This window comes from Achroia grisella, unplaced genomic scaffold (genome assembly GCF_030625045.1).
Source record: "Achroia grisella isolate CSIRO2021 unplaced genomic scaffold, CSIRO_AGI_Agris_v1 utg794, whole genome shotgun sequence".
Taxonomy (NCBI): domain Eukaryota; kingdom Metazoa; phylum Arthropoda; class Insecta; order Lepidoptera; family Pyralidae; genus Achroia; species Achroia grisella.
Window position 1 is genome coordinate 2,430,370 of NW_026713026.1, and position 15,226 is coordinate 2,445,595.

Here is a 15,226-nt window from a genome sequence, read left to right on the forward strand (position 1 = left end):
ACTAGCGATCCGACCCGGCTTCGCATGGATGCATTACAAATCTTGAATTTCTCGACTTGTTCTATACTATAACACGCATGTACTATACTTCTAAACCTTCCTCTTGAATGTATAGTTTGAATCAAGTTCCACTATCGAATATAAAACTGCGGGTTAAATAATCATTGGCATCTAACGATATGATTGCAGATTCCTAAAGAATAAAACCATCAATTACGGTCCATCATTTGTACTAAAACCCCAAATCGAACAGCCGTTTATTAAGATAATTCTATAATTTTCAGTTACACAAGCAGGTACGTTTGAAAACGTATAATTTTGTAAAATTGATCAAGTGCCCGTAAAACACGGCCCGCGGGTTCCGTACTTTACAGTTGAAAGTCATATTAAAAAACCCATTGTAATTATAAAAGCTCTATATCTTACTAATATTATACGGGAAAGTTTGTGATTATGGATGGATGTTTGTTGTTCTTTCACGCAAAAACTACAGAACGGATTTTGATGAAACTTTACAGTAATATAGTTTATACATCAGAATAACATATAGGTTATAATTTAAAAAGATATTACGTAAATTTTTATTGTGTTGAGATGTGTGATGTAATAAGTGTAAATAAATAAATAAATAAATAAATAAATAAATAAATAAATTGAGCTAAATGTAACGATAAATGTCAAGTAAGTGTGATGCAGTTCGCGCGGGTCAGTTAGTTATTAATAATATCTTCCTATGTAATGTATTATATTTTTTTAATTGTACAAGCTATTTTTATTTAACTATATAACATCACGCTGCAGGTAGAAGGGGAGTGTTAGTAATGTGAACTAATCCCATTGCAATGTACCAAGTCAGGTTGGCCTCCACGCGGTCTACCCTGGAATCCATAGTGGTAAATTGTTATTTGTTATGGGCTATCTGACCTGACTGCATGCTCATCTTATCATCCTCCATTAGTGCACCGTCAGCGAAAACGGTTTAGTGCACCATTCCACCATCGATACAAAAAAAAACATCACGCTTTAGTCAAATAGGAGCGGGGCTGCAATGAAATGTGTCAATTGATTATGATAATTGATTTTTTAATAAGTTTTTTATCATTTTGACAGTTTTCCCGCACTGAATATTAGTTGTTTCACACATCTAGAATCTAGAAACATGAAATTTGCAAGATATCCTTACATAACCTAATAAAAACACATATTCCCACGGGAACTGAACGAAAATATCAATAAATAATAAGTACACGAGACTTTTAGGTACTTATATATGAAATCTAATTTTGAATAACCAGGTTTTAAATAGGTAACTCTAGAAGTAAGGACCGCTAATGGATGCCGGTACACAACACATGTCAAACATAAATTCCTTAAAAACACACATTAATAAGCCTGGGGCTATAAAAAGGACAGCCGCCTGCTGCTACGTGCATCCCTTTTTTTCTAAAATTGTCCAATTTTCATGATGCCCCTTTTATACTGTACGATTACAGTCGGATCGTAGTCGGATAGTGTTCGTTTTTATATTTTATACTAGCTGTGCCCGTGGTTTGACCCGCGTTAAAGTTCAATAAAAAAATATAGCCTATTTGTTATTCTGATGTAGAACCTATAACTGTAACATTTCATGAAAATCCATTGCGTGAAAGAGTAACTAACATCCATCCATACTCACAAACTTTCGCGTTTATAATATATTATAGATTAAGAATCTACTTGTAATGAGTTTTTTTTGCAGACTTATGCTGTTGGCCGCAGCTAGCCGTTACAACTACACCGACCGATAGGAGGAAGTGCAGATGGCACTCCAAACCCGCGGAAGGACTTATGGAGCGGCTGAAGGCCAACTCCCGCTTGACGGATAAGATTTTAGTCTGAGGACACCACTAGGGGTTGTTTTTTCTATGAAAAATACCTACTTATATGGACACAATAAAAGTGAAAACTTGAAATATTGAATTACACATTTCATACGCTCAAGTAAATTTATAGTATAGTTTAAAAGAAACCGGACAGACAGACTCCTAAGCCAACTTTGTGATATGTTCTTGGAATATTTACGTCCCATCTATTTTGGTCAAACCATGTATGGGTGTTGCCAGCAAATTCCAACAAAACCCACCTAAAACCCTTTAGGGGATGTTTCTCGATAGGCCTTGATGCCTCTTTTTTAGATGATAATGGAATGGTGCCCCCGCCTGCGCTAACGGTTTACGCTGGTGGGGCACCAGTGGAGGATGATAAGATGTACATAAGGTCAGGTCAGTTAGCCCATCGTGACAAATTCACCAAGAATTTATCACGATGGTTTCCAGGGGGAACCGCGTGGAGGTCAACCTGACATGATACATTGCTAGCAATAAGATCATCATGTGGATACATTACTAACAATCCCCTTTCCCCCTACGTCCCATATTAAGGTCGTACATTATAAATGAGTTTCCAGATTTATGTCCCTAGATGGCGTAGATAAAAATATTAAAAGATAAAAGCTTGTCGTTTTACAATTCGTATTTAATTATAGAAATGATTAATTATAATTAATATTACACACAAAATTAAGTGTATGTACCTATATATCAACGTTGTACCTCTTCTTAATTACGCGGATTATTAATTAACACTGAAATTTCGCACACTTATAATTTATATGGAGAACGAGTGCAGAATGCTAATCATCATTGCATAGTATAAAACAAGTCGCTGTCGCTGTCTGTCCCTATGTATGCTTAAATCTTTAAAACTACGCAACGGATTTTGAAGCGATTTTTTTTAATAGATAGAGTGATATATATAATACATGTACACCCGGGGTTAGTTAGTAATTACATATAATAGGGTCAAATATTCAAATATCGCCGCCTTTTTAATAGATAGTGATTCGAGAGGAAGGTTTATATATGTAATACATGTACACCCGTGCGAAGCCGGGGCGAGTAGCTAGTATTTGTTATAAGATAATGCATAAAAAATACATTAAATCAATACCATACGCACTATCATATATTTGACACACACATGCATATATACTCTTTTGTTTATTATTATAGTCTCTGGTCAAATTGAGAATAGAGTAATATTGTTTGTCTATATTATTAATTGTCTATAGTATTTGGCAATAGAACCTTAATAATGTTCAAATTTACGATTTAAATTCTTTATGGTCGAATTTTGTCCTCTGGGCGAGTACTACAACATGTTAAGCTTTAGAATTATATATATACGTAGGTATATATACCTCAAAAAATCTTTTATAGAGAACCGCTAGTAATATATTTGTTTATTTATTTGTAATACTTAAATGTACGTTAAATTTGTATAGAAGTATACACGGGAGTAAATAAAAAAAAAACAAAATAAATGCATACAAATTGATATGATTATCCCAAATAAAAATAAATAAATAACCTCTAGTACTATGTTTGTGTATATTGTTATATATCAATACTAGCTTTTGCCCGCGGCTTCGCTCGCATTAATTTATCCCCTTAGGGATGGAATTTATCAAAACCTTTTCTTAGAGAACGCCTACATCATAGTAGCTTTATGCATGCAAAGCATCAGCCCGATCAGTTTAAAATTGACAAAGTTTTATACAAACTTTCATTCCCTATTTTATCCCTTAGGGGTAGAATTAATTAAAATCTTTTTTAGCAGATACCTACGTCATAACATCAACCTGCATGCCAAATTTCAGCCCGATCTGTCCAGTGATTTGGGCTGTGCGTTGATAGATCACTACATCAGTCACCTATGAGTTATATATTTAGATACACACAGATATGATAACATACGTGCCAAAAAATATATACAAAATTATGATTAATGTTTTTGATAATGGATGCAGTCTAAAAGCCTCGGCAGCGCGTATTTTATAAAAAAATATATACCAACTATGAAATACGGATAATTGTGTGATTTATAACGGGGCAATAATATGTGTAAAATAACAGATTCATCATAAGTTTTTGATGTATTTGGTCCATTATTATAATTTATAGGAGTTAATATCCAGTTATTTTTTAAATTGTTGCAGACATAATTTCGTAATCGGCGTTTAGGAGATTCAGATGGGAGGTAAGGTTAGACAAGTAGAGAACCATACTTATTTGTAATCAACTACTCAAAGGAGGTCTTCAAATTGTTAGGGTATTTGTGCCTAAATACATACTTAAATATATTTTCTCAGGATAATTCACATCTCATCTGTAATGGGTACATACTTAATCTATGATAGCTTTGTCTATGTTAGTCAGTCTTGTAAATCTTTCATTCAAGGTGTTTTTTTTTCGGACTACTCTAACGCTGTTGGCCGAAGCAAGTAAGGCTTGAAGTAAGTAAGTTAAACTTTAAGTAAGGTTAAAGAAGGTAAAATTAATTAAGGTTGAATTTTGACCACTGGGCGACAATCATAATAATAATTATTATTATTTATTGCCAGAACAAAAGATAGATATACAGTTCAGTTTGTACACTGTTTGTTGAACAAAAATTATATATAAAAAAGAACCTCTTAAAGTACGTATAAAAATAACAACAGTAGTACCTTATACTGCGTGTTTTGGGCAAAAGGGGCTGACTCAGCTAATGCTGTGAGCGTAACGTTTACACGCTGCACAGCGTTGATTTTCAATCAGTCCCTCTCATTTAACGAAATAATTAGAAAGAAAGAAAGAAAGAAAGAATGAAAGAAAAATATTTTATTCAGTGCAATGTAAAAAATACAATATAAACAACAAACGAAAAAAAAAGAGCAAATAAAATGTTACTCAATTAGTTATTAATCATTACATAGTATAAAACAAAGTCGCTGTCTGTCCGTCCCTATGTATGCTTAAATCTTTAAAACTACGCAACTGATTTTGAAGACTGATTCAAGAGGAAGGTTTATATATATATAATATGTATACACCCGTGCGAAGCCGGGGTGGATAGCTAGTATTTACATATAATAGGGTCAGATATTCAAATATCTCCGCCTTATACTTAATTAGTATAGATATATGTATATGTATGTGTCCCTAATGCAACACGTAACATCTACGCCAAGTGCCAAGCTTGACCCAGGAGCTTAACATTTTAAAATCTTTAATCGGACACAAAAAACAATCTTGATCCGACAAATACGTAATTAAGAGCCGTATCAACGGGTGGGCCAATTAGTCCATCTTTACATTTGTTGTCCCGTTTCCTCTGTATAGTATGCAAGCGAGACGCACGTATATCTTTACATTCGTTGTCTCGTTTCCTCGGTATAGTATGTGAGCGGGATGCACATATCCTTGTGCCCGGGCCTCGGTAGCGGAGTTAATTAATTGAGAGCCGTTTTGAGCGCTGTATTTGTTTTCATTCTTAATTACTCCATGCTCTAACAAAATTTATTATACATTTTTTTGTTTTTGTATGTTCAGATGTTTTGTTCAGTTGAATCAGTTTGATATTCAGTGTTAAATGTAAATGTTTAATTGAATTTTAAATCATTCAAGTCGGTATCAATGGAGTTATTACATTTGTATGATCTTTAAAAAAAATATAATTACTTCCAAAATTTGGAATCATGTATATAAATATAATTTAAAAAAATTATTAATCGTCAAATAAATGTTATTATAATATATCGGACTTTTAAAATGACATATTTTAGATACGTACTATTTGTTATTATCTAATTTTATTGTACATATACCTATGTTATTACTTTTATATCATTATGAAATTGTGTTTATTATTAAAATTAATAAAAAAAATTAATTAATTAATTAATATAAAATAAAATTTATTAATTTTTTTAGCATTTAAGTATTTTGTATGCCATCTAGGCTAAACAGGACGGACAAACTCGTTCTGTATGTATGTAACAACTCTATATGTAATCACGAATGATTTGCAAATAAGGAATCTTGTATCTTTGACTGTTTTTTTAATAATTAAAGTACCAAGCAAACTAAGGACTTATAGATGATAATAATGGAATGGGACACCCGTCTGCGATAACGGTTTACGCTGGCGGAGCATCAGTGGAGGATGTTAAGATGAGCATGAGGTCAGGTCAACTAGTCAGGTCAGGTCATCGTGGTAAATTCCTTATAAATTTATCACAATGGTTTCCAGATGGAACCGTGAAGGTCAGTTGATATGGCAAACAAGCATACGGCCTATATAATGGAATACGGTTACCGTAGCCTATAGACGTTTGAGACACTAGGGATGTCACGTGCGCAATGCCGATCCCTAAGAAACCTTAATAGGCCTTCTTAAAACCCCATGTTGTACTCTCGCGAGAAAACGTCGACAGGTAGTTGATTCCACAATCTATATGTACACGGGAGGAAGATGTTTTGCTTTGCTTTGTATGAGACAATTTAGGTGCTAGCATGCGGGAATAAATTCCCTGTCGATGGCGTGTGGTGCGATGGTAAAAGGTAGCTGTAGGCATCATATCGAACATTTCCTCTGAACATAGTCCGTTGTATACAAAAATACATATAAACATTATTTTAGTTTAGATTAAATAAATGAATTGTCGACCAAAATATCAAACAACTAAATCCTAACTAAAACTAGCAGGTGACGCAAAAAGCTGCTCTTTGTTAGCAAGTTATAGCGGTAAAAACCTGGACACGAGTGCCATCTGCCGGTGACATTCGGTAGATTTATGGTGTACTACTTCTGGACAGGCGAGTGGTACAAGTAGTACCTCTCAGCGATTTTGAACAATTCATAGAGCAATTAACAGAATTTTTATATATATAACAGAAGCGCCAACTTTTGAGAATTGGACTAAAGTTGAGAATTGTATAAGAATATAAAATCAAAATGCAAAAAAAAATAAGTATTTATATCACTTACTTGTGTTATGGACACTAGTCTAGTACTAGTATCCATAACACAAGCTCTGATCTTGGGCCTAGACGACGGATACTTGCGACTAGACACTATTTTTTCGGACTACTTATGCCGCAGCCTTTACGACTTCACCGGACGATAGGGAGGCGAGTGCAGATAGCAATCCAAACCGAAAGAGAGAGCGTGAAAGAGTAACAAATATCCAACCATACTTACAAACTTTCGCGTTTATAATATTAGTAAGATATAATCGTAAAATAACAATTATTAAATAATCGCTTATGGTTTACGCTGTAGAAGAACTCCTAAAAATGCACTGCAGATTAAATCTTCGGATTGTCCAATGAAAGCATTAGAGTATATTACGTACGTATTTATTACGGCTACTGACTAGTAGATCTTTTTAAAAATAATAATATATTATAACCAAGGATAATTCGGACAAAAAACATTTCTCATTGCCTCAATTTTAAACAGAGCTTGTTTTATGGGTATCATAGAAAATCATAAAATAAACGAGAAATAGATTTTTTTTTTTAATAGATATATCTTTTTTGGAAATAGTTGCATAGTATTAACACCCAAACGAATATGAAAAAAAAAATATTTTGACATTATTTTCTATTAATGCGAATCAATATAGAAGTGCGGATATTGAATTGACATTACAAATTGATGTGCAAAAACCATTCTTTAGTATTATAAATAATCAACAATATTTGGTCACTTTTATTAAAATCAAATACTTATAAAAATATTAACGATTAAGAATATTGTACAAATTATCTATTCATATTCATCGTCCGAAATACAATTCAGGCAAGTGAATGATGTGATATCACCTTTAATGCACTTAGTTTGGGCCCAGTCTTTACAAGAGATACATTGAATCCAATCACACCTGAGAAATCACTATATGAAATACCATAAACAATACAAAGAGATTTGTCTTCTTCAGAATCACTACTTTTTTTTAATATCTTTTCATTCTCGTCTTTACATTTTTTACTAGAAAAAAAAATAGTTTAATAGTTCTTGTTGAATTAATAAATAATAAGTTCATTAATTATATATATATAGATATAAAATGACACATTTTAGGCTATATATTTTTTATTTGATTATCTTTTCATTCCAGTTACATTAAAAAAAATCCGAGTGTCCTGGTTGAATTAATAAATAATAAGTTCATTAATTTTATATATAAAATGCGCGATATATTTTTTGTTTTATTATTCTTAGTTTACCCAATAAATAATTAAACATATATATCTTTAATTATTTGTACAATAATTTATTTTGGTCAATGCAGTGTATTAACTAAATAAATAATAAAAAAAGAATTTACCAATAATTGATAATGGAAAATCAATTTTGAAGTTACAACTGTAAAGTCGATATTCCAAAATTTCTACTTATTTAGTTAATGCAGCGTAATAATCGTGTCACATTTAAATTTAGAACTCTTAAAATAAAAATGGTATAAAAAAATGTTTCAAATAAATAACATCCTATACTCTTTGCAATTCCAAGAATTACGAAATATAGCGGAATTAGTCAGGGGTCGACACGTAGGTGGGTACTTACCTACTCTCAATACCGAATGCGGTACTACACGAAGCCTGCAAACGCTACGAAGCTATTAGCAACTACATTTTATAATTTCCAGCCCAGAGTCCCAGTTGCGACGTACTTTAATGAACTATTGAAAATGTTTGCAACCTCACCCAATTACGGGAACTTGGCAACTGCGTTAATAAAACACGAGTGAATTGAATTCATTTTAGTGTTGATAATGCGCAATTACAATCTTATTTATAGTTTGTATTCTACTAATCTAGAATGTTTAGTTTCGATATGTAATAATATTTTATTAATTATCAATAATCTTTTTTATTTATTATATTTATAATAAAGAGAAATAATTATAGTTTTTGTTTCAAATAGATAACTTAAAAAAATACTTGACAGATTTAATAAATGTTTTTACCTAAATAAAACTATATTTTTCAGTTTTGTGTTACACACACATTGTGCAATTATAGTAAGAATCTCATTTTTATTTAAATAAAACTCTCTTATTGAAATACTCGACAAAATTGGGCATAATGTAACAATTACATGTAATAATTTCAGTCATTTCTCAACGTGACCAGTTTCTACACATCATTCTTTTTTTAATGCGACCTAATTACTACATAATTAAATTACAGTATAATTTGTAAACAAATATATATTCCGCAGGGTCTAAAGACGAAAGTTTACGACCAAAGTGTGTTGCCAGTGATGAATTACGGCACAGAGACGTGGTCGCTAACCATGGAATAAGCTCAGAGTCACTCAGAGGGCAATGGAGAGGGCTATGCTCGGAGTTACTCTGCGTGATCGAATCAGAAATGAGGAGATCCGCAGAAGAACCAAAGTGATGGGACCAGAGAACTGGGCTACGATGATGATAATGATGATGATATATTATTTATATATATATTATTTGCGTTAACCACTATATATATGAACCATTCTTATAACTCTTTTGTTTATCTCATACATAAACGAAGGAGACGCTATTTGTATATGTACAGTATATAATTATTTATGACATATTCTGATCACAATAAGCTTTTATAGATACGAATCAGCGAAAATGTTTACGACACAAGTACCTACTTGATTAAACTAATAAAAATATTATTATGCGTACAATACTATAAATAAAATACATACGAATTTTACGAATCAGTGAAAATGTTTACGACGAATGGCTTAAACATAAACAGGATGACTATAACATATTTTGTTCGATAAGGAAATAGATACCAATCGGAATAAAATTAAATAAAAATCAGCTTTATTCCTTCACTTTAGAGTTGGTCAAAAGGTAAAGCGAATTTGCACTTGCTGCCTGCTTCTAAGGTCAAAATGGAACCTAGAGGCACACTTTGGTCTGCAAACCATACCGATTTCTACAGAGCCTTATGGTTAACTAACATCTTGTTTCAAATTTTCAATAAACTACAAAAATTAAATTATAAAACAACATTTATTTCTGATAATTATATTTTACTAGCTGTGTCTGCGTAATAGTGATATTCAATAGCATTTTTTTTGTAAATTCAATCATTAATTATTTAGGCCAATTTGTTTACATATACAATCAAAGATACATACCTATAATTAATAATCTAACCCAAAAACGCCAAAGAAAAAAAATTTTACGTTTTAGCGTCAAAAATGACCAATTTCCTTACAATCATCCGCATTAAAAGTAGCCTATGTCCTTTATCAGGGTCTTGACTATCTGTAGACTAAAATTTCATTTAAATCGGTACGGTAGTTTTAGCATGAAAGAGCGACAGACAGGCAGATAGAGTTTTTTTCTAATTTATAATATTATTAAGGAAGTAAGGATGGATGTAACTTATCAATTTCTATTGAACCGTTTGTAAAAACAAACTATTCATAAAAAATAGTCATGTCATAATTTACAAAAATAATACAAAATACTTCCGTTTACATTGAAAAATCCACAAATTAGTAAATTACATATGTTATATATATTTTGGTCCAAACAAAAAGAACGCCCCCGGGTGGGCTTGAACCACCAACCTTTCGGTTAACAGCCGAACGCGCTAACCAATTGCGCCACGGAGGCGACGACTGTTTTTCCGAAAATAAGAAATACTATTTATTGACATAGTTTACAATAAAATGAGGTCATTTTATGTTTGTCTTGCAATATCGTATGTGCCAATTAGTCATATCATATTATTGTCATATGAGATTATTTTTAATAGATAACTATGAATTACGGATTCAGTTGTGCTAAATATATGTATTTATGTATCAGGCGGCCATCGATAAAGAATGAGAAGGAAATCAGGTAACTTTTTTTTAAAAAAAATGTTTTTCCTAATTATGTGTACATATAAATATTCAACGCGTTAAATTTTAAAGAGTATATTCCTCTAATTGTGGACCAATCTGGTCAAGATCGCTGGAAAGCATTGGATGCGAGCAGCGCAGGACCGATCGTCGTGGAGATCTTTGGGGGAGGCCTATATCCAGCAGTGGAGTGGAGTGAATGTATTCATTATTTATATTATGCATTCTCGTCATACCACTCATACATGAAGGGGCTAATAATGTCCAAAACAACATTTTGTTGGCTGATCCCTTAGAAATTTCTAGAAATATAACGATCATGTCCAAAACTGCTTTTAACTGACTTCCCATAGAAATTTCTAGAAATCCGCTGATAACTGCGAACGGTATATGAATGGTAGATAACCGTTAGTACAGCAGCGTTAAATGGTTAATAGTAAGTAATAAGGAAAACTTAATTAATATAAAGTTATGACGTAATTATAACTTGACGCGTGCAAATAAAACAGGTTTATAGTGGTCGTTATTGTCTGAGGTTAGTAATAAAATTAACTCATTATTAGAGTTACCTTAGTTACTTCGACTTTGTATAATAAAACAACAGACAGGGTTATGTAATGTAGTAATAATATTATATGAAAGTAATATTATTGTTACATTCCCAACTTTTGGTGTACTAATAACGTCACATACAGAAGTGTCTGCAAAAACAGTGTCTTGAAATTTATAAATTACTAGCTAGTCACCCCGGCTTCGCCCGGGTGTAGATGTATTACACATAAAAACTTTCCTCACTCTATCTAATAAAAGAAACCGTTTCAAAGTCCGTTGCGTAGTTTTAAAGATTTATATATATTAAATATATAAATCTTTAAAACTATTATATATTAAAGATGGGCGTGAGAACCTCAGGGTTGGTATGGTGTAAGTTAAAGGCCCTCTTATGGAAAGCTGTTTTATTTTGTAAAATACATAAAACTTTATGCCGACCAAATTGCGTGTTTCTTAACTAACTGCAAGTTATACTATTTATTCTATTGGTACAGTTGACATATTTATAAAATCTAACATCCACTAAGAAGCAGGACGTTGTCGACTAAACACGGACCAAAAGTATGTAACATTATCATTATCTATGGCTTAAGTTATGGCATTAAATGTTCTAATTTATATACCAACTGGCCGTTACTCGCGACTTTGTTCACGTGGATTTTAACTTTTTTTTATTAAACTGTATAAAATGTGTAAAATATCCTATGTTACACCTTAGAACATTTGCTATCTGCGAGTGAGTCTCGTCAAAATCGTTCCAGCCATTTTTACAGACATTTTTTTATATCAATCTGTTGTTATAAGTACAGTACTTGAGATGCATTTAGTGGAAAGATTTAACAAAATATAAATGAAATAATAGTTATAAATATGTGAATGTAATATAAAAATCTCAGAAACTGATTTAAAAGCTTTTGTTCGACTAAAATGTGAGTTAAGTACTGACGTATTGACAGGTATCTGCATAGTATTTACGCTAACTGATATCGCATCACGTTTTGCAAACTAGATGTTTAAGTACCGCCAGTTATAATAAAAGAATTATAATAGTCAGAAGCATGTCACAGATCTCAGAATTTTCTTCATTCGTCAGAACAATTTACAGCCTATTTACTATTATTACAATTTTTTTCTTAAGTAACCAAAACCTAAGAAATAATCCTTATAAAATTGAAATAAAATTAAAAAAAAAATTACTTGCCAGGTCTACCCAATAATGTTCTCAGGCGGAGAAGTAGTGGAAGAAAAGATGTGCACGAACTCACGTCACGGGATCTTATGTTCACGGCATGATCTCCAGATGAGGATTAGGTATCAGGATGTTGAAACAAAACTATATATAGAAAATTATATTTTTATAATGAACTATAATAAAAAAACAATATACAACTGGATAAATTCATTTTTTTAAACACATGTCATTAATAAATATAAAAGATAATTCATCGCGTAACAACTCTAAAAGTTCTGTCGGCGCGCAACATGCGCATAACTAGTAATGCGCGCCATCACCAGTAAAAATAAATAATTTTCTATATATAGTTTTGTTTCGCCATCCTGATCCTAATCCTTCACAATTGTCCATAGTAATCTATCTCTTAAACTATATTGATAAAAAGCTATATTTTAAGTTGACAGATACGGATTACATTATGATCATTTAGTTGAAACATTGAAAACCAGTGTCTTTAAAAATAAATAAAACGTGGTAAGAGCTTTTCGTTCTTGTTATACATGATAATTATATAGATATTCTAATTATCGCGTAATGTCTAAGTTACTGTCCATAAATAATTTTGGGACCACTATAATAAAAATAAATAAAACGTTTTGAAAGGTTTTTTAATGTAATTATATAGATATAGATAGATAATTATCTTGATAAAATTGTCGACCTAATAGCACATAACTTTAATAACTATGTACTAAAAATAGGAATATGGTATCCTATCTTTCTGTAATTTTATATCGTATCAATTGTCCATAGTAATCTATCTCTTAAACTATATTGATAAAAAGCTATATTTTAAAGAATTGACAGATATATTATTACATTATAGGATCTTTAGTTGAATTGAAAACCAGTGTCTTTTATTATGTTGCTGTCAGCTTTTCGTTCTTGTTATACAGGTTATTTTGATATTCTATTTACTGCTAATGTCTCAAGAAGTTACTGTCCATAAATAATTTTGCGTACGATGGACTTTGGAAGGATAATAAGAGGTTTTTGAAAGGTTTTTTAAGTAACTAGAATGATATAGCAGCCATCTTGATATGTGGTAAAGAAGCTAAATGAATTTAATAAATGTACTTAACCTAAGGACTATGGTATCCTGCCAGCGTGTTCTGTAATTTTATATCGTATCTTTCACTCTATAAACTGAAACACATGTAACAAAGCAAGCTGCTTATTTGACCATACAGTGTGAGGATTCAATGTCAATTTTTTTTAACTCTTTGTCTACCCTGCGTGTAGTGATTTGGCGTGAAGTTCAAGTTCAATGAAACATCGGGCGGAAAACTCAAGCAAAAGAGGAAGTTCAAACAAAACAATCCCACAATCCGCGTACTAGAATCAATATAACTTTCTAAATCCACTCAAAACGTTAGAAAGTCAGGTAAATCATACAAATCAATGAAGCGAAATGGTTCCGAGTGCATTTAAACTATTTTATGGAGGCCGGGAGTGGGCGATAACTCAGTAGTTGGGCGGGATCCAAGTTCGGAGCGATTTTGATTGTTTGATCCAGTTGGCAAAGGTGTAAGTTTTATAAACCTTATTAATTGCTAGTGGGAATGGATAATTAATGAGTTTTCTGACAGAAACTTAACTTTCATTATTAATATTTAGTATATTTATTACTTAAGAATTGTGGCCATGTAAGTTAAATTAGAAATAATCATTGAAATCTTTTCACTTCGGTAAAATTATCAAGTACAATGAAATAAAAATTTTCATACCTAAACAATAAAAAGCAATTTGTAATTACGACCATATGACTAATATCTGTAATTTTTAATGGTACCACATATATTACGGTAAATTTCCTCTCTTACCAACAAAAAGCATTTTTTAAGGATGATAATAGAATGGTGCACTCGCCTGGGCTGGGACACCAGTGGAGGATGATAAGATGAGCATGAGGTCGGGTCAGTTAGCCTAGTATGCCAAATTCACCAGAAATTAACCACGACCAATCTCAGGTATTTTAAGAGCAGTGATGCCACTACTAAAATTCAGCTTTCCCCACAATTTGGCGTTAGACGTTAGCAACCTCATTACATAATCAAACCCCTGATCTAATACTAACTTTAGAAGCGCCAATAGATATAAACGCATTAGATTAATAAGGTAGATAAATGTATACTTAATTAATAACCACAGATTCTATGAAACATCTCGTAATACCTGTTTGGTAAATAGATTAATTTATTTCACAATATTTTCCATTAACAAAGTCGATTCAGGCTGCAGGAGTCTGGAACACAATGAGCTGCTTTAGAGGGGCGTTATTAGATTAGAAGGGTCGGTGGATTTATTTTAATAAACATCTTTTGAGGTTTATATAAGAGGAAAGTATATGCGAATGGCTTCCGAGGTAGAATTTGTAAAACGTCGTCTGCGTACTACTCTAGCAATGTATGATAATGGAATAGTGCATTCCCCTGTGCTAACGGTTTACGCTGGCGGGGCACCAGTAGAGGATGATAAGATGAAGTTAAGTCAGTTAGCCTAAGGTTTGCTACCATGGGCTAACTAAAAAAAAATGTAAATTATCTGTGTGGTCACGGCGCTGATGACGGCAATCTACTACGGTAGCGCTGATACACCACACCCTTCGGTCAGTAGTCCTCCTTCATGAAGGTGGTCAGCATGTTTTTGGACACTCGTCCTCGCGTTGTAATTGAATTCCAGCTGCGTCACCCTCAGGTTTAGGTTAGTATT

At 32.3% G+C, this 15,226-nt stretch overlaps 1 non-coding gene across 1 annotated transcript; it reads right to left on the reverse strand.

Moving 5' to 3' along the window:
• Positions 1-10,424: 10,424 nt before the first annotated feature.
• Trnan-guu (transfer RNA asparagine (anticodon GUU)) lies at positions 10,425-10,498 on the reverse strand. The gene has a single exon. It is a non-coding gene; the product is annotated as a tRNA-Asn (tRNA).
• Between the last annotated feature and the right edge of the window lie 4,728 nt (positions 10,499-15,226).